Source organism: Hypanus sabinus, unplaced genomic scaffold (genome assembly GCF_030144855.1).
Source record: "Hypanus sabinus isolate sHypSab1 unplaced genomic scaffold, sHypSab1.hap1 scaffold_123, whole genome shotgun sequence".
Lineage (NCBI taxonomy): Eukaryota > Metazoa > Chordata > Chondrichthyes > Myliobatiformes > Dasyatidae > Hypanus > Hypanus sabinus.
The window spans coordinates 663157-683806 of NW_026779292.1; positions in this window are offsets into that span (position 1 = coordinate 663157).

Here is a 20650-nt window from a genome sequence, read left to right on the forward strand (position 1 = left end):
GTGTAGAGGAATAATCACTCTGTGTCTCACCCCGGGAGTGTTTTATGGGATCGGGTAGAGGAATAATCACTCTCTGTCTGACCCCGGGAGTGTTTGATGGGACCGTGTAGAGGAATAATCACTCTGTGTCTGACCACGGGAGTGTGTGATGGGACCGTGTAGAGGAATAATCACCTTGTGTCTGACCCCGGGAGTGTGTGATGGGATCGGGTAGAGGAATAATCACTCTCTGTCTGACCCCGGGAGTGTTTGATGGGACCGTGTAGAGGAATAATCACTCTGTGTCTGAACACGGGAGTGTGTGATGGGACCGTGTAGAGGAATAATCACCTTGTGTCTGACCCCGGGAGTGTGTGATGGGACGGCGTGGAGGGAGATTCACTCTGTGTCTGACCCCGGGAGTGTTTGATGGGACCGTGTAGAGGAATAATCACTGTGTGTCTGACCCCCGGGAGTGTGTGATGGGACGGTGTGGGGGGAGATTCCGTCTGTGTCTGACCACGGGAGAGTATGATGGGACGGTGTGGATATAAATTCACTCTGTGTCTGACCCCGGGAGTGTTTGATGGGACCGTATAGAGGAATAATCACTCTGTCTCTGACCACGGGAGTGTGTGATGGGACGGTGTGGAGGGAGATTCAGTCTGTGTCTGACCCCGGGAGTGTTTGATGGGACCGTGTAGAGGAATAATCACTCTGAGCATGATACCGGGAGTGTGTGATGGGACGGTGTGGAGGGAGACTCACTCTGTGTCTGACCCCGGGAGTGTTTGATGGGACCGTGGAGAGGAATAATCGTACAGTGTCTGAACACGGGTGTGTGTGATGGGACGGTGTGTAAGGAGATTCACTCTTTGTCTGACCCCGGGAGTGTTTGATGGGAACGTGTAGAGGAATAATCACTCTGTCTCTGACCAAGGGAGTGTGTGATGGGACGCTGTGGAGGGAGATTCAGTCTGTGTCTGACCCCGGGAGTGTTTGATGGGACCGTGGAGAGGAATAATCATACTGTGTCTGAACACGGGTGGGTGTGATGGGACGGTGTGTAGGGAGATTCACTCTTTGTCTGACCCCGGGAGTGTTTGATGGGACCGTGTAGAGGAATAATCACTCTGTGTCTGACCACGGGAGTGTGTGATGGGACGGTGTGGAGGGAGATTCGCTCTGTCTGACCACGGGAGAGTATGATGGGACGGTATGGATATAAATTCACTCTGTGTCTGACCCCGGGAGTGTTTGATGGGACCGTGTAGAGGAATAATCACCCTGAGCATGATACCGGGAGTGTGTGATGGGACGGTGTGGAGGGAGACTCACTCTGTGTCTGATCCCGGGAGTGTTTGATGGGACCGTGCAGAGGAAAAATCACTCTGTGTCTGACCCCGGGAGTGTTTGTTGGGACAGTGTAGAGGAATAATCACTCTGTGTCTGACCCCGGGAGTGTTTGATGGGACCGTGGAGAGGAATAATCATACTGTGTCTGACGACTGGAGTGTGTGATGGGACGGTGTGTAGGGAGATTCACACTTTGTCTGACCCAGGGAGTGTTTGATGGGACCGTGTAGAGGAATAATCGCTCTGTGACTGACCAAGGCAGTGTGTGATGGGACGGTGTGGAGGGAGATTCACTCTGTGTCTGACCCCGGGAGTGTTTGATGGGACCGTGTAGAGGAATAATCACTGTGTGTCTGACCCACGGTGTGTTTGATGTTAACGTGTAGAGGAATAATCGCTTTGTGTCTGACCCCCGGGAGTGTTTGATGGGACCGTGTAGAGGAATAATCACTCTGTGTCTGACCCCGGGAGCGTATGATGGGACGGTGTGGATATAAATTCACTCTTTGTCTGAACCCGGGAGTGTTTGATGGGACCTTGTAGAGGAAAAATCACTCTGTGTCTGACCCCGGGAGTGTTTGATGGTACAGTGTAGAGGAATAATCACTCTGTGTCTGAACCCGAAAGAGTATGATGGGACGGTGTGGATATAAATTCACTCTGTGTCTGACCCCGGGAGTGTTTGACGGGACCGTGTAGAGGAATAATCTCTCTGTGTCTGACCCCGGCAGTGTGTGATGGGACGGTGTGGAGGGAGATTCAGTCTGTGTCTGACCCCGGGAGTGTTTGATGGGACCGTGTAGAGGAATAATCACTCTGAGCATGATACCGGGAGTGTGTGATGGGACGGTGTGGAGGGAGACTCACTCTGTGTCTGACCCCGGGAGTGTTTGATGGGACCGTGGAGAGGAATAATCGTACAGTGTCTGAACACGGGTGTGTGTGATGGGACGGTGTGTAGGGAGATTCACTCTTTGTCTGACCCCGGGAGTGTTTGATGGGAACGTGTAGAGGAATAATCACTCTGTCTCTGACCAAGGGAGTGTGTGATGGGACGGTGTGGAGGGAGATTCAGTCTGTGTCTGACCCCGGGAGTGTTTGATGGGACCGTGGAGAGGAATAATCATACTGTGTCTGAACACGGGTGGGTGTGATGGGACGGTGTGTAGGGAGATTCACTCTTTGTCTGACCCCGGGAGTGTTTGATGGGACCGTGTAGAGGAATAATCACTCTGTGTCTGACCACGGGAGTGTGTGATGGGACGGTGTGGAGGGAGATTCGCTCTGTCTGACCACGGGAGAGTATGATGGGACGGTATGGATATAAATTCACTCTGTGTCTGACCCCGGGAGTGTTTGATGGGACCGTGTAGAGGAATAATCACCCTGAGCATGATACCGGGAGTGTGTGATGGGACGGTGTGGAGGGAGACTCACTCTGTGTCTGATCCCGGGAGTGTTTGATGGGACCGTGCAGAGGAAAAATCACTCTGTGTCTGACCCCGGGAGTGTTTGTTGGGACAGTGTAGAGGAATAATCACTCTGTGTCTGACCCCGGGAGTGTTTGATGGGACCGTGGAGAGGAATAATCATACTGTGTCTGACGACTGGAGTGTGTGATGGGACGGTGTGTAGGGAGATTCACACTTTGTCTGACCCAGGGAGTGTTTGATGGGACCTTGTAGAGGAATAATCGCTCTGTGACTGACCAAGGCAGTGTGTGATGGGACGGTGTGGAGGGAGATTCACTCTGTGTCTGACCCCGGGAGTGTTTGATGGGACCGTGTAGAGGAATAATCACTGTGTGTCTGACCCACGGTGTGTTTGATGTTAACGTGTAGAGGAATAATCGCTTTGTGTCTGACCCCCGGGAGTGTTTGATGGGACCGTGTAGAGGAATAATCACTCTGTGTCTGACCCCGGGAGCGTATGATGGGACGGTGTGGATATAAATTCACTCTGTGTCTGAACCCGGGAGTGTTTGATGGGACCTTGTAGAGGAAAAATCACTCTGTGTCTGACCCCGGGAGTGTTTGATGGTACAGTGTAGAGGAATAATCACTCTGTGTCTGAACCCGAAAGAGTATGATGGGACGGTGTGGATATAAATTCACTCTGTGTCTGACCCCGGGAGTGTTTGACGGGACCGTGTAGAGGAATAATCTCTCTGTGTCTGACCCCGGCAGTGTGTGATGGGACGGTGTGGAGGGAGATTCAGTCTGTGTCTGACCCCGGGAGTGTTTGATGGGACCGTGTAGAGGAATAATCACTCTGAGCATGATACCGGGAGTGTGTGATGGGACGGTGTGGAGGGAGACTCACTCTGTGTCTGACCCCGGGAGTGTTTGATGGGACCGTGGAGAGGAATAATCGTACAGTGTCTGAACACGGGTGTGTGTGATGGGACGGTGTGTAGGGAGATTCACTCTTTGTCTGACCCCGGGAGTGTTTGATGGGAACGTGTAGAGGAATAATCACTCTGTCTCTGACCAAGGGAGTGTGTGATGGGACGGTGTGGAGGGAGATTCAGTCTGTGTCTGACCCCGGGAGTGTTTGATGGGACCGTGGAGAGGAATAATCATACTGTGTCTGAACACGGGTGGGTGTGATGGGACGGTGTGTAGGGAGATTCACTCTTTGTCTGACCCCGGGAGTGTTTGATGGGACCGTGTAGAGGAATAATCACTCTGTGTCTGACCACGGGAGTGTGTGATGGGACGGTGTGGAGGGAGATTCGCTCTGTCTGACCACGGGAGAGTATGATGGGACGGTATGGATATAAATTCACTCTGTGTCTGACCCCGGGAGTGTTTGATGGGACCGTGTAGAGGAATAATCACCCTGAGCATGATACCGGGAGTGTGTGATGGGACGGTGTGGAGGGAGACTCACTCTGTGTCTGATCCCGGGAGTGTTTGATGGGACCGTGCAGAGGAAAAATCACTCTGTGTCTGACCCCGGGAGTGTTTGTTGGGACAGTGTAGAGGAATAATCACTCTGTGTCTGACCCCGGGAGTGTTTGATGGGACCGTGGAGAGGAATAATCATACTGTGTCTGACGACTGGAGTGTGTGATGGGACGGTGTGTAGGGAGATTCACACTTTGTCTGACCCAGGGAGTGTTTGATGGGACCTTGTAGAGGAATAATCGCTCTGTGACTGACCAAGGCAGTGTGTGATGGGACGGTGTGGAGGGAGATTCACTCTGTGTCTGACCCCGGGAGTGTTTGATGGGACCGTGTAGAGGAATAATCACTGTGTGTCTGACCCACGGTGTGTTTGATGTTAACGTGTAGAGGAATAATCGCTTTGTGTCTGACCCCCGGGAGTGTTTGATGGGACCGTGTAGAGGAATAATCACTCTGTGTCTGACCCCGGGAGCGTATGATGGGACGGTGTGGATATAAATTCACTCTGTGTCTGAACCCGGGAGTGTTTGATGGGACCTTGTAGAGGAAAAATCACTCTGTGTCTGACCCCGGGAGTGTTTGATGGTACAGTGTAGAGGAATAATCACTCTGTGTCTGAACCCGAAAGAGTATGATGGGACGGTGTGGATATAAATTCACTCTGTGTCTGACCCCGGGAGTGTTTGACGGGACCGTGTAGAGGAATAATCTCTCTGTGTCTGACCCCGGCAGTGTGTGATGGGACGGCGTGGAGGGAGATGCACTCTGTGTCTGACCCCGGGAGTGTTTGATGGGACCGTGTAGAGGAATAATCACTGTGTGTCTGACACACGGAGTGTTTGATGGTACAGTGTAGAGGAATAATCACTCTGTGTCTCACCCCGGAAGTGTTTGATGGGACCGTGTAGAGGAATAATCACTCTGTGTCTGAACACGGGAGTGTGTGATGGGACCGTGTAGAGGAATAATCACCTTGTGTCTGACCCCGGGAGTGTGTGATGGGACGGCGTGGAGGGAGATTCACTCTGTGTCTGACCCCGGGAGTGTTTGATGGGACCGTGTAGAGGAATAATCACTGTGTGTCTGACCCACGGTGTGTTTGATGTTAACGTGTAGAGGAATAATCGCTTTGTGTCTGACCCCCAGGAGTGTGTGATGGGACGGTGTGGAGGGAGATTCAGTCTGTGTCTGACCACGGGAGAGTATGATGGGACGGTGTGGATATAAATTCACTCTGTGTCTGACCCCGGGAGTGTTTGATGGGACCGTATAGAGGAATAATCACTCTGTCTCTGACACACGGAGTGTTTGATGGTACAGTGTAGAGGAATAATCACTCTGTGTCTCACCCCGGGAGTGTTTTATGGGATCGGGTAGAGGAATAATCACTCTCTGTCTGACCCCGGGAGTGTTTGATGGGACCGTGTAGAGGAATAATCACTCTGTGTCTGAACACGGGAGTGTGTGATGGGACCGTGTAGAGGAATAATCACCTTGTGTCTGACCCCGGGAGTGTGTGATGGGACGGCGTGGAGGGAGATTCACTCTGTGTCTGACCCCGGGAGTGTTTGATGGGACCGTGTAGAGGAATAATCACTGTGTGTCTGACCCACGGTGTGTTTGATGTTAACGTGTAGAGGAATAATCGCTTTGTGTCTGACTCCCGGGAGTGTGTGATGGGACGGTGTGGAGGGAGATTCAGTCTGTGTCTGACCACGGGAGAGTATGATGGGACGGTGTGGATATAAATTCACTCTGTGTCTGACCCCGGGAGTGTTTGATGGGACCGTATAGAGGAATAATCACTCTGTCTCTGTCCACGGGAGTGTGTGATGGGACGGTGTGGAGGGAGACTCACTCTGTGTCTGACCCCGGGAGTGTTTGATGGGACCGTGGAGAGGAATAATCGTACAGTGTCTGAACACGGGTGTGTGTGATGGGACGGTGTGTAGGGAGATTCACTCTTTGTCTGACCCCGGGAGTGTTTGATGGGACCGTGTAGAGGAATAATCACTCTGTCTCTGACCAAGTGAGTGTGTGATGGGACGGTGTGGAGGGAGATTCAGTCTGTGTCTGACCCCGGGAGTGTTTGATGGGACCGTGGAGAGGAATAATCATACTGTGTCTCAACACGGGTGGGTGTGATGGGACGGTGTGTAGGGAGATTCACTCTTTGTCTGACCCCGGGAGTGTTTGATGGGACCGTGTAGAGGAATAATCACTCTGTGTCTGACCACGGGAGTGTGTGATGGGACGGTGCGGAGGGAGATTCGCTCTGTCTGACCACGGGAGAGTATGATGGGACGGTATGGATATAAATTCACTCTGTGTCTGACCCCGGGAGTGTTTGATGGGACCGTGTAGAGGAATAATCACTCTGAGCATGATACCGGGAGTGTGTGATGGGACGGTGTGGAGGGAGACTCACTCTGTGTCTGATCCCGGGAGTGTTTGATGGGACAGTGCAGAGGAAAAATCACTCTGTGTCTGACCCCGGGAGTGTTTGTTGGGACAGTGTAGAGGAATAATCACTCTGTGTCTGACCCCGGGAGTGTTTGATGGGACCGTGGAGAGGAATAATCATACTGTGTCTGACGACTGGAGTGTGTGATGGGACGGTGTGTAGGGAGATTCACACTTTGTCTGACCCAGGGAGTGTGTGATGGGACGGTGTGGAGGGAGATTCAGTCTGTGTCAGACCACGGGAGAGTATGATGGGACGGTGCGGATATAAATTCACTCTGTGTCTGACACCGGGAGTGTTTCTTGGGACCGTATAGAGGAATAATCACTCTCTCTCTGACCACGGGAGTGTGTGATGGGACGGTGTGGAGGGAGATTCAGTCTGTGTCTGACCCCGGGAGTGTTTGATGGGACCGTGTAGAGGAATAATCACTCTGAGCATGATACCGGGAGAGTGTGATGGGACGGTGTGGAGGGAGACTCACTCTGTGTCTGACCCCGGAATGTTTGATGGGACCGTGTAGAGGAATAATCACTGTGTGTATGACACACGGAGTGTTTGATGGTACAGTGTAGAGGAATAATCACTCTGTGTCTGACCCCGGGAGTGTTAGATGGGACCGTGTGGAGGAATAATCACTCTGTGTCTCACCCCGGGAGTGTTTTATGGGATCGGGTAGAGGAATAATCACTCTCTGTCTGATCCCGGGAGTGTTTGATGGGACCGTGTAGAGGAATAATCACTCTGTGTCTGACCCCGGGAGTGTGTGATGGGACCGTGTAGAGGAATAATCACTCTGTGTCTGACCACGGGAGTGTTTGATGGTACAGTGTAGAGGAATAATCTCTCTGTATCTGACCCCGGGAGTGTATGATGGGACGGTGTGGATATAAATTCACTCTGTGTCTGACCCCGGGAGTGTTTGATGGGACCGTGTACAGGAATAATAACTCTGTGTCTGACCCCGGGCGTGTTTGTTGGGACAGTGTAGAGGAATAATCACTCTGTGTCTGACCCCGGGAGAGTGTGATGGGACGGTGTGGAAGGAGATTCACACTGTGTCTGACACCGGGAGTGTTTCTTGGGACGTGTAGAGGAATAATCACTCTGTGTCTGACCCCGGGAGTGTTTGATGGGACCGTGTAGAGGAATAATCACTCTGTGTCTGATCCCCGGGAGTGTTTGATGGGACCGTGTAGAGGAATAATCACTCTGTCTCTGACCACGGGAGTGTGTGATGGGACGGTGTGGAGGGAGATTCAGTCTGAGTCTGACCCCGGGAGTGCTTGATGGGACCGTGGATAGGAATAATCATACTGTGTCTGACCACGGGAGTGTGTGATGGGACGGTGTGGAGGGAGATTCACACTGTGTCTGTCCCCGGGAGAGTATGATGGGACGGTGTGGATATAAATTCACTCTGTGACTGACCCCGGGAGTGTTTGATGGGACCGTGTAGAGGAATAATCACTCTGAGTCTGATACCGTGAGTGTGTGATGGGACGCTGTGGAGGGAGACTCACTCTGTGTCTGACCCCGGGAGTGTTTGATGGGACCGTGCAGAGGAAAAATCACTCAGTGTCTGACCCCGGGAGTGTTTGATGGGACCGTGTTGAGGAATAATCACTCTGTGTCTGAACCCGGGAGAGTATGATGGGACGGTGTGGATATAAATTCACTCTGTGTCTGACCCCGGGAGTGTTTGACGGGACCGTGTAGAGGAATAATCTCTCTGTGGCTGAACCCGGGAGTGTCTGATGGGACCGTGTTGAGGAATAATCACTCTGTGTCTGACCCCGGGAGCGTATGATGGGACGGTGTGGAGGGAGATTCACTCTGTGTCTGACCCCGGGAGTGTTTGATGGGACCTTGTAGAGGAATAATCACTCTGTGTCTGACCCCGGGAGTGTTTGATGGTACAGTGTAGAGGAATAATCACTCTGTGTCTGACCCCGGGAGCGTATGATGGGACGGTGTGGATATAAATTCACTCTGTGTCTGAACCCGGGAGTGTTTGATGGGACCTTGTAGAGGAATAATCACTCTGTGTCTGACCCCGGGAGTATTTGATGGTACAGTGCAGAGGAATAATCACACTGTGTCTGAACCCGAAAGAGTATGATGGGACGGTGTGGATATAAATTCACTCTGCGTCTGACCCCGGGAGTGTTTGATGGGACCGTGTAGAGGAATAATCTCTCTGTGTCTGACCCCGGCAGTGTGTGATGGGACGGCGTGGAGGGAGATGCACTCTGTGTCTGACCCCGGGAGTGTTTGTTGGGACCGTGTAGAGGAGTAATCACTGTGTGTCTGACACACGGAGTGTTTGATGGTACAGTGTAGAGGAATAATCACTCTGTGTCTCACCCCGGGAGTGTTTTATAGGATCGGGTAGAGGAATAATCACTCTCTGTCTGACCCCGGGAGTGTTTGATGGGACCGTGTAGAGGAATAATCACTCTGTGTCTGACCACGGGAGTGTGTGATGGGACCGTGTAGAGGAATAATCACCTTGTGTCTGACCCCGGGAGTGTGTGATGGGACGGCGTGGAGGGAGATTCACTCTGTGTCTGACCCCGGGAGTGTTTGATGGGACCGTGTAGAGGAATAATCACTGTGTGTCTGACCCACGGTGTGTTTGATGTTAACGTGTAGAGGAATAATCGCTTTGTGTCTGTCCCCCGGGAGTGTGTGATGGGACGGTGTGGAGGGAGATTCAGTCTGTGTCTGACCACGGGAGGGTATGATGGGACGGTGTGGATATAAATTCACTCTGTGTCTGACCCCGGGAGTGTTTGATGGGACCGTATAGAGGAATAATCACTCTGTCTCTGACCACGGGAGTGTGTGATGGGACGGTGTGGAGGGAGATTCAGTCTGTGTCTGACCCCGGGAGTGTTTAATGGGACCGTGTAGAGGAATAATCACTCTGAGCATTATACCGGGAGTGTGTGATGGGACGGTGTGGAGGGAGACTCACTCTGTGTCTGTCCCCGGGAGTGTTTGATGGGACCGTGGAGAGGAATAATCGTACAGTGTCTGAACACGGGTGTGTGTGATGGGACGGTGTGTAGGGAGTTCCACTCTTTGTCTGACCCCGGGAGTGTTTGATGGGACCGTGTAGAGGAATAATCACTCTGTCTCTGACCAAGGGAGTGTGTGATGTGACGGTGTGGAGGGAGATTCAGTCTGTGTCTGACTCCGGGAGTGTTTGATGGGACCGTGGAGAGGAATAATCATACTGTGTCTGAACACGGGTGGGTGTGATGGGACGGTGTGTAGGGAGATTCACTCTTTGTCTGTCCCCGGGAGTGTTTGATGGGACCGTGTAGAGGAATAATCACTCTGAGCATGATACCGGGAGTGTGTGATGGGACGGTGTGGAGGGAGACTCACTCTGTGTCTGATCCCGGGAGTGTTTCTTGGGACCGTGCAGAGGAAAAATCACTCTGTGTCTGACCCCGGGAGTGTTTGTTGGGACAGTGTAGAGGAATAATCACTCTGTGTCTGACCCCGGGAGTGTTTGATGGGACCGTGCAGAGGAATAATCATACTGTGTCTGACGACTGGAGTGTGTGATGGGACGGTGTGTAGGGAGATTCACTCTTTGTCTGACCCAGGGAGTGTTTGATGGGACCGTGTAGAGGAATAATCACTCTGTGTCTGACCAAGGCAGTGTGTGATGGGACGGTGTGGAGGGAGATTCACTCTGTGTCTGACCCCGGGAGTGTTTGATGGGACCGTGTAGAGGAATAATCACTGTGTGTCTGACCCACGGTGTGTTTGATGTTAACGTGTAGAGGAATAATCGCTTTGTGTCTGACACCCGGGAGTGTTTGATGGGACGGTGTGGATAAAAATTCACTCTGTGTCTGACCGCGGGAGTGTTTGATGGGACCGTATAGAGGAATAATCACTCTGTCTCTGACCACGGGAGTGTGTGATGGGACGGTGTGGAGGGAGATTCAGTCTGTGTCTGACCACGGGAGAGTATGATGGGACGGTGTGGATAAAAATTCACTCTGTGTCTGACCGCGGGAGTGTTTGATGGGACCGTATAGAGGAATAATCACTCTGTCTCTGACCACGGGAGTGTGTGATGGGACGGTGTGGAGGGAGATTCAGTCTGTGTCTGACCCCGGGAGTGTTTGATGGGACCGTATAGAGGAATAATCACTCTGTCTCTGACCACGGGAGTGTGTGATGGGACGGTGTGGAGGGAGATTCAGTCTGTGTCTGACCCCGGGAGTCTTTGATGAGACCGTGTAGAGGAATAATCACTCTGAGCATGATACCGGGAGTGTGTGATGGGACGGTGTGGAGGGAGACTCACTCTGTGTCTGACCCCGGGAGTGTTTGATGGGACCGTGGAGAGGAATAATCGTACAGTGTCTGAACACGGGTGTGAATGATGGGACGGTGTGTAGGGAGATTCACTCTTTGTCTGACCCCGGGAGTGTTTGATGGGACCGTGTAGAGGAATAATCACTCTGTCTCTGACCAAGGGAGTGTGTGATGGGACGGTGTGGAGGGAGATTCAGTCTGTGTCTGACCCCGGGAGAGTTTGATGGGACCGTGGAGAGGAATAATCATACAGTGTCTGAACACGGGTGGGTGTGATGGGACGGTGTGTAGGGAGATTCACTCTTTGTCTGACCCCGGGAGTGTTTGATGGGACGGTGTAGAGGAATAATCACTCTGTGTCTGACCACGGGAGTGTGTGATGGCACGGTGTGGAGGGAGATTCGCTCTGTCTGACCGCGGGAGAGTATGATGGGACGGTGTGGATATAAATTCACTCTGTGTCTGACCCCGGGAGTGTCTGATGGGACCGTGTAGAGGAATAATCACTCTGAGCATGATACCGGGAGTGTGTGATGGGACGGTGTGGAGGGAGAATCACTCTGTGTCTGATCCCGGGAGTGTTTCTTGGGACCGTGCAGAGGAAAAAATCACTCTGTGTCTGACCCCGGGAGTGTTTGTTGGGACAGTGTAGAGGAATAATCACTCTGTGTCTGACCCCGGGAGTGTTTGATGGGACCGTGGAGAGGAATAATCACTCTGTGTCTGACCAAGGCAGTGTGTGATGGGACGGTGTGGAGGGAGATTCACTCTGTGTCTGACCCCGGGAGTGTTTGATGGGACCGTGTAGAGGAATAATCACTGTTTGTCTGACCCACGGTGTGTTTGATGTTAACGTGTAGTGGAATAATCGCTTTGTGTCTGACCCCCGGGAGTGTTTGATGGGACCGTGTAGAGGAATAATCACTCTGTCTCTGACCACGTGAGTGTGTGATGGGACTGTGTGGAGGGAGATTCAGTCTGTGTCTGACCACGGGAGAGTATGATGGGACGGTGTGGATATAAATTCACTCTGTGTCTGACCCCGGGAGAGTTTGATGCGACCGTATAGAGGAATAATCACTCTGTCTCTGACCACGGGAGTGTGTGATGGGACGGTGTGGAGGGAGATTCAGTCTGTGTCTGACCCCGGGAGTGTTTGATGGGACCGTGTAGAGGAATAATCACTCTGAGCATGATACCGGGAGTGTGTGATGGGACGGTGTGGAGGGAGACTCACTCTGTGTCTGACCACGGGAGTGTTTGATGGGACCGTGGAGAGGAATAATCGTACAGTGTCTGAACACGGGAGTGTGTGATGGGACGGTGTGTAGGGAGATTCACTCTTTGTCTGACCCCGGGAGTGTTTGATGGGACCGTATAGAGGAATAATCACTCTGTCTCTGACCACGGGAGTGTGTGATGGGACGGTGTGGAGGGAGATTCAGTCTGTGTCTGACCCCGGGAGTGTTTGATGGGACCGTGTAGAGGAATAATCACTCTTAGCATGATACCGGGAGTGTGTGATGGGACGGTGTGGAGGGAGAATCACTCTGTGTCTGACCCCGGGAGTGTTTGTTGGGACAGAGTAGAGGAATAATCACTCTGTGTCTGACCCCGGGAGTGTTTGATGGGACCGTGTAGAGGAATAATCACTCTGTCTCTGACCACGGGAGTGTGTGATGGGACAGTGTGGGGGGAGATTCAGTCTGTGTCTGACCCCGGGAGTGTTTGATTGGACCGTGGAGAGGAATAATCATACTGTGTCTGACGACTGGAGTGTGTGATGGGACGGTGTGTAGGGAGATTCACTCGTTGTCTGACCCAGGGAGTGTTTGATGGGATCGTGTAGAGGAATAATCACTCTGTGTCTGGCCAAGGCAGTGTGTGATGGGACGGTGTGAAGGGAGATTCACTCTGTGTCTGACCCCGGGAGAGTATGATGGGACGGTGTGGATATAAATTCACTCTGTGTCTGACCCCGGGAGTGTTTGATGGGATCGTGTAGAGGAATAATCACTCTGAGTCTGATACCGGGAGTGTGTGATGGGACGGTGTGGAGGGAGACTCACTCTGTGTCTGACCCCGGGAGTGTTTGATGGGACCGTGCAGAGGAAAAATCACTCTGTGTCTGACCCAGGGAGTGTTTGATGGGACCGTGTTGAGGAATAATCACTCTGTGTCTGACCCCGGGAGTGTTTGATGGGAACGTGTAGAGGAAAAATCACTCTGTGTCTGACACCGGGAGTGTTTGATGGGTCCGTGTAGAGCAATAATCACTCTGTGTCTAACCCCGGGAGTGTTTGATGGTACTGTAGAGGAATAATCACTCTGTGTCTGACCCCGGGAGTGTATGATGGGACGGTGTGGATATAAATTCACTCTGTGTCTGACCCCGGGAGTGTTTGATGGGACCGTGTACAGGAATAATCACTCTGTGTCTGACCCCGGGAGTGTGTGACGGGACGGCGTGGAAGGAGATTCACACTGTGTCTGACACCGGGAGTGTTTCTTGGGATGTGTAGAGGAATAATCACTCTGTGTCTGACCCCGGGAGTGTTTGATGGGACCATGTAGAGGAATAATCACTCTGTGTCTGACCCCGGGAGTGTGTGATGGGACCGTGTAGAGGAATAATCACTCTGTGTCTGACCCCGGGATTGTTTGATGGGACCGTGTAGAGGAATAATCACTCTGTCTCTACCACGGGAGTGTGTGATGGGACTGTGTGGAGGGAGATTCTGTCTGTGTCTGAACCCGGGAGTGTTTAATGGGACCGTGGAGAGGAATAATCATACTGTGTCTGACCACGGGAGTGTGTGATGGGACGGTGTGGAGGGAGATTCACTCTGTGTCTGACCCCGGGAGAGTATGATGGGACGGTGTGGATATAAATTCACTCTGTGTCTGACCCCGGGAGTGTTTGATGGGACCGTGCAGAGGAAAAATCACTCTGTGTCTGACCCCGGGAGTGTTTGTTGGGACAGTGTAGAGGAATAATCACTCTGTGTCTGACCCCGGGAGAGTTTGATGGGACCGTGTAGAGGAATAATCACTGTGTATCGGACCCACGGTGTGTTTGATGTTAACGTGTAGAGGAATAATCGCTCTGTGTCTGACCCCCGGGACTGTTTGATGGGACAGTGTAGAGGAATAATCACTCTGTCTCTGACCACGGGAGTGTGTGATGGGACAGTGTGGAGGGAGATTCAGTCTGTGTTGACCCCGGGAGTGTTTGATGGGACCGTGGAGAGGAATAATCATACTGTGTCTGACGACGGGAGTGTGTGATGGGTTGGTGTGTAGGGAGATTCACTTTTTGTCTGACCCAGGGAGTGTTTGATGGGACCGTGTAGAGGAATAATCACTCTGTGTCTGACCAAGGCAGTGTGTGATGGGACGGTGTGGAGGGAGATTCACTCTGTGTCTGACCCCGGGAGAGTATGATGGGACGGTGTGGATATAAATTCACTCTGTGTCTGACCCCGGGAGTGTTTGATGGGACCGTGTTGAGGAATAATCACTCTGTGTCTGACCCCGGGAGTGTTTGATGGGACCGTGTAGAGGAAAAATCACTCTGTGTCTGACCCCGGGAGTGTTTGATGGGACCGTGTAGAGCAATAATCACTCTGTGTCTGACCCCGGGAGTGTTTGATGGGATCGTGTAGAGGAATAATCACTCTGTGTCTGACCCACGGAGTGTTTGATGGTACAGTGTAGAGGAATAATCACTCTGTGTCTGACCCCGGGAGCGTATGATGGGACGGTGTGGATAAAAATTTACTCTGTGTCTGACCCCGGGTGTGTTTGATGGGACCGTGTAGAGGAATAATCACTCTGTGTCTGACCCCGGGAATGTTTGATGGGACCGTGTAGAGGAATAATCACTGTATGTCTGACACACGGAGTGTTTGATGGGACCGTGTACAGGAATAATCACTCTGTGTCTGACCCCGGGAGTGTTTGTTGGGACAGTGTAGAGGAATAATCACTCTGTGTCTGACCCCGGGAGAGTGTGATGCGACGGCGTGGAAGGAGATTCACACTGTGTCTGACACAGGGAGTGTTTCTTGGGACGTGTAGAGGAATAATCACTCTGTGTCTGACCCCGGGAGTGTTTGATGGGACCGTGTAGAGGAATAATCACTCTGTGTCTGACGCCGGGAGTGTGTGATGGGACCGTGTAGAGGAATAGTCACTGTGTGTCTGACCCACGGTGTGTTTGATGTTAACGTGTAGAGGAATAATCGCTCTGTGTCTGACCCCCGGGAGTGTTTGATGGGACCGTGTAGAGGAATAATCACTCTGTCTCTGACCACGGGAGTGTGTGATGGGACGGTGTGGAGGGAGATTCAGTCTGTGTCTGACCCCGGGAGTGTTTGATGGGACCGTGTAGAGGAATAATCACTCTGTCTCTGACCACGGGAGTGTGTGATGGGACGGTGTGGAGGGAGATTCAGTCTGTGTCTGACCACGGGAGTGTGTGATGGGACGGTGTGGAGGGAGATTCACTCTGTGTCTGACCCCGGGAGAGTATGATGGGACGGTGTGGATATAAATTCACTCTGTGTCTGACCCCGGGCGTGTTTGATGGGACCGTGTAGAGGAATAATCACTCTGAGTCTGATACCGGGAGTGTGTGATGGGACGGTGTGGAGGGAGACTCACTCTGTGTCTGACCCCGAGAGCGTATGATGGGACGGTGTTGATATAAATTCCCTCTGTGTCTGACCCCGGGAGTGTTTGATGGGACCTTGTAGAGGAATAATCACGCTGTGTCTGACCCCGGGAGTGTTTGATGCGACCGTGTAGAGGAATAATCACTGTGTGTCTGACCCACTGAGTGTTTGATGGTACAGTGTAGAGGAATAATCACTCTGTGCCTGACCCCGGGAGTGTTTAACGGGACCGTGTATAGGAATAATCTCTCTGTGTCTGACCCCGGGAGTGTGTGATGGGACGGCGTGGAGGGAGATTTACTCTGTGTCTGACCCCGGGAGTGTTTGATGGGACCGTGTAGAGGAATAATCACTGTGTGTCTGACCCACGGAGTGTTTGATGGTACAGTGTAGAGGAATAATCACTCTCTGTCTGACCCCGGGAGTGTTTGATGGGACCGTGTAGAGGAATAATCACTCTGTGTCTGAAAACGGGAGTGTGTGATGGGACCGTGTAGAGGAATAATCACCTTGTGTCTGACCTCGGGAGTGTGTGATGGGACGGCGTGGAGGGAGATTCACTCTGTGTCTGACCCCGGGAGTTTTGATGGGACCGTGTAGAGGAATTATCACTGTGTGTCTGACCCACGGTGTGTTTGATGTTAACGTGTAGAGGAATAATCGCTCTGTGTCTGACCCCCGGGAGTGTTTGATGGGACCGTGTAGAGGAATAATCACTCTGTCTCTGACCACGGGAGTGTGTGATGGGACGGTGTGGAGGGAGATTCAGTCTGTGTCTGACCCCGGGAGTGTTTGATGGGACCGTGGAGAGGAATAATCATACTGTGTCTGAACACGGGAGTGTGTGATGGGACGGTGTGTAGGGAGATTCACTCTTTGTCTGACCCCGGGAGTGTTTGATGGGACCGTGTGGAGGAATAATCACTCTGTGTCTGACGACGGGAGTGTGTGATGGGATGGTGTAGAGGAATAATCACTCTGTGTCTGACCCCGGGAGAGTGTGATGGGACCGTGTAGAGGAATAGTCACTGTGTGTCTGACCCACGGTGTGTTTGATGTTAACGTGTAGAGGAATAATCGCTCTGTGTCTGACCCCCGGGTGTGTTTGATGGGACCGTGTAGAGGAATAATCACTCTGTCTCTGACCACGGGAGTGTGTGATGGGACGGTGTGGAGGGAGATTCAGTCTGTGTCTGAGCCCGGGAGTGTTTGATGGTACCGTGGAGAGGAATAATCATACTGTGTCCTACCACGGGAGTGTGTGATGGGACGGTGTGGAGGGAGATTCACTCTGTGTCTGACCCCGAGAGCGTATGATGGGACGGTGTGGATATAAATTCCCTCTGTGTCTGACACCGGGAGTGTTTGATGGGACCTTGTAGAGGAATAATCACGCTGTGTCTGACCCCGGGAGTGTTTGATGCGACCGTGTAGAGGAATAATCACTGTGTGTCTGACCCACTGAGTGTTTGATGGTACAGTGTAGAGGAATAATCACTCTGTGCCTGACCCCGGGAGTGTTTAACGGGACCGTGTATAGGAATAATCTCTCTGTGTCTGACACCTGGAGTGTGTGATGGGACGGCGTGGAGGGAGATTTACTCTGTGTCTGACCCCGGGAGTGTTTGATGGGACCGTGTAGAGGAATAATCACTGTGTGTCTGACCCACCGAGTGTTTGATGGTACAGTGTAGAGGAATAATCACTCTCTGTCTGACCCCGGGAGTGTTTGATGGGACCGTGTAGAGGAATAATCACTCTGTGTCTGAAAACGGGAGTGTGTGATGGGACCGTGTAGAGGAATAATCACCTTGTGTCTGACCTCGGGAGTGTGTGATGGGACGGCGTGGAGGGAGATTCACTCTGTGTCTGACCCCGGGAGTTTTGATGGGACCGTGTAGAGGAATTATCACTGTGTGTCTGACCCACGGAGTGTTTGATGTTAACGTGTAGAGGAATAATCGCTCTGTGTCAGACCCCCGGGAGTGTTTGATGGGACCGTGTAGAGGAATAATCACTCTGTCTCTGACCACGGGAGTGTGTGATGGGACGGTGTGGAGGGAGATTCAGTCTGTGTCTGACCCCGGGAGTGTTTGATGGGACCGTGGAGAGGAATAATCATACTGTGTCTGAACACGGGAGTGTGTGATGGGACGGTGTGTAGGGAGATTCACTCTTTGTCTGACCCCGGGAGTGTTTGATGGGACCGTGTAGAGGAATAATCACTCTGTGTCTGAAAACGGGAGTGTGTGATGGGACCGTGTAGAGGAATAATCACCTTGTGTCTGACCTCGGGAGTGTGTGATGGGACGGCGTGGAGGGAGATTCACTCTGTGTCTGACCCCGGGAGTTTTGATGGGACCGTGTAGAGGAATTATCACTGTGTGTCTGACCCACGGTGTGTTTGATGTTAACGTGTGGAGGAATAATCGCTCTGTGTCTGACCCCCGGGAGTGTTTGATGGGACCGTGTAGAGGAATAATCACTCTGTCTCTGACCACGGGAGTGTGTGATGGGACGGTGTGGAGGGAGATTCATTCTGCGTCTGACCCCGGGAGTGTTTGATGGGACCGTGGAGAGGAATAATCATACTGTGTCTGAACACGGGAGTGTGTGATGGGACGGTGTGTAGGGAGATTCACTCTTTGTCTGACCCCGGGAGTGTTTGATGGGACCGTGTAGAGGAATAATCACTCTGTGTCTGACGACGGGAGTGTGTGATGGGATGGTGTAGAGGAATAATCACTCTGTGTCTGACCCCGGGAGTGTGTGATGGGACCGTGTAGAGGAATAGTCACTGTGTGTCTGACCCACGGTGTGTTTGATGTTAACGTGTAGAGGAATAATCGCTCTGTGTCTGACCCCCGGGAGTGTTTGATGGGACCGTGTAGAGGAATAATCACTCTGTCTCTGACCACGGGAGTGTGTGATGGGACGGTGTGGAGGGAGATTCAGTCTGTGTCTGACCCCGGGAGTGTTTGATGGGACCGTGGAGAGGAATAATCATACTGTGTCCTACCACGGGAGTGTGTGATGGGACGGTGTGGAGGGAGATTCACTCTGTGTCTGACCCCGGGAGAGTATGATGGGACGGTGTGGATATAAATTCACTCTGTGTCTGACCCCGGGAGTGTTTGATGGGACCGTGTAGAGGAATAATCACTCTGAGTCTGATACCGGGAGTGTGTGATGGGACGGTGTGGAGGGAGACTCACTCTGTGTCTGACCACGAGAGCGTATGATGGGACGGTGTGGATATAAATTCCCTCTGTGTCTGACCCCGGGAGTGTTTGATGGGACCTTGTAGAGGAATAATCACGCTGTGTCTGACCCCGGGAGAGTTTGATGCGACCGTGTAGAGGAATAATCACTGTGTGTCTGACCCACTGAGTGTTTGATGGTACAGTGTAGAGGAATAATCACTCTGTGCCTGACCCCGGGAGTGTTTAACGGGACCGTGTATAGGAATAATCTCTCTGTGTCTGACACCTGGAGTGTGTGATGGGACGGCGTGGAGGGAGATTTACTCCGTGTCTGACCCCGGGAGTGTTTGATGGGACCGTGTAGAGGAATAATCACTGTGTGTCTGACCCACCGAGTGTTTGATGGTACAGTGTAGAGGAATAATCACTCTCTGTCTGACCCCGGGAGTGTTTGATGGGACCGTGTAGAGGAATAATCACTCTGTGTCTGAAAACGGGAGTGTGTGATGGGACCGTGTAGAGGAATAATCACCTTGTGTCTGACCTCGGGAGTGTGTGATGGGACGGCGTGGAGGGAGATTCACTCTGTGTCTGAACCCGGGAGTTTTGATGGGACCGTGTAGAGGAATTATCACTGTGTGTCTGACCCACGGAGTGTTTGATGTTAACGTGTAGAGGAATAATCGCTCTGTGTCTGACCCCCGGGAGTGTTTGATGGGACCGTGTAGAGGAATATTCACTCTGTCTCTGACCACGGGAGTGTGTGATGGGACGGTGTGGAGGGAGATTCAGTCTGTGTCTGACCCCGGGAGTGTTTGATGGGACCGTGGAGAGGAATAATCATACTGTGTCTGAACACGGGAGTGTGTGATGGGACGGTGTGTAGGGAGATTCACTCTTTGTCTGACCCCGGGAGTGTTTGATGGGACCGTGTAGAGGAATAATCACTCTGTGTCTGACGACGGGAGTGTGTGATGGGATGCTGTGGAGGGAGATTCACTCTGTGTCTGACCACGGGAGTGTATGATGGGACGGTGTGGATATAAATTCACTCTGTGTCTGACCCCGGGAGTGTTTGATGGGACCGTGTAGAGGAATAATCACTCTGAGCATGATACCGGGTGTGTGCGATGGGACGGTGTGAGTGAGACTCACTCTGTGTCTGACCCCGGTAGTGTTTGATGGGACCGTGCAGAGGAAAAATCACTCTGTGTCTGACCCCGGGAGTGTTTGTTGGGACAGTGTAGAGGAATAATCACTCTGTGTCTGACCCCGGGAGTGTTTGATGGGACCGTGTAGAGTAATAATCACTCTGTGTCTGACCCCGGGAGTGTGTGATGGGACGGCGTGGAGGGAGATTCACTCTGTGTCTGACCTCGGGAGTGTTTGATGGGACCGTGTAGAGGAATTATCACTGTGTGTCTGACCCACGGAGTGTTTGATGTTAACGTGTAGAGGAATAATCGCTCTGTGTCAGACCCCCGGGAGTGTTTGATGGGACCGTGTAGAGGAATAATCACTCTGTCTCTGACCACGGGAGTGTGTGATGGGACGGTGTGGAGGGAGATTCAGTCTGTGTCTGACCCCGGGAGTGTTTGATGGGACCGTGTAGAGGAATAATCACTCTGTGTCTGACGACGGGAGTTTGTGATGGGATGGTGTGGAGGGAGATTCACTCTGTGTCTGACCACGGGAGTGTATGATGGGACGGTGTGGATA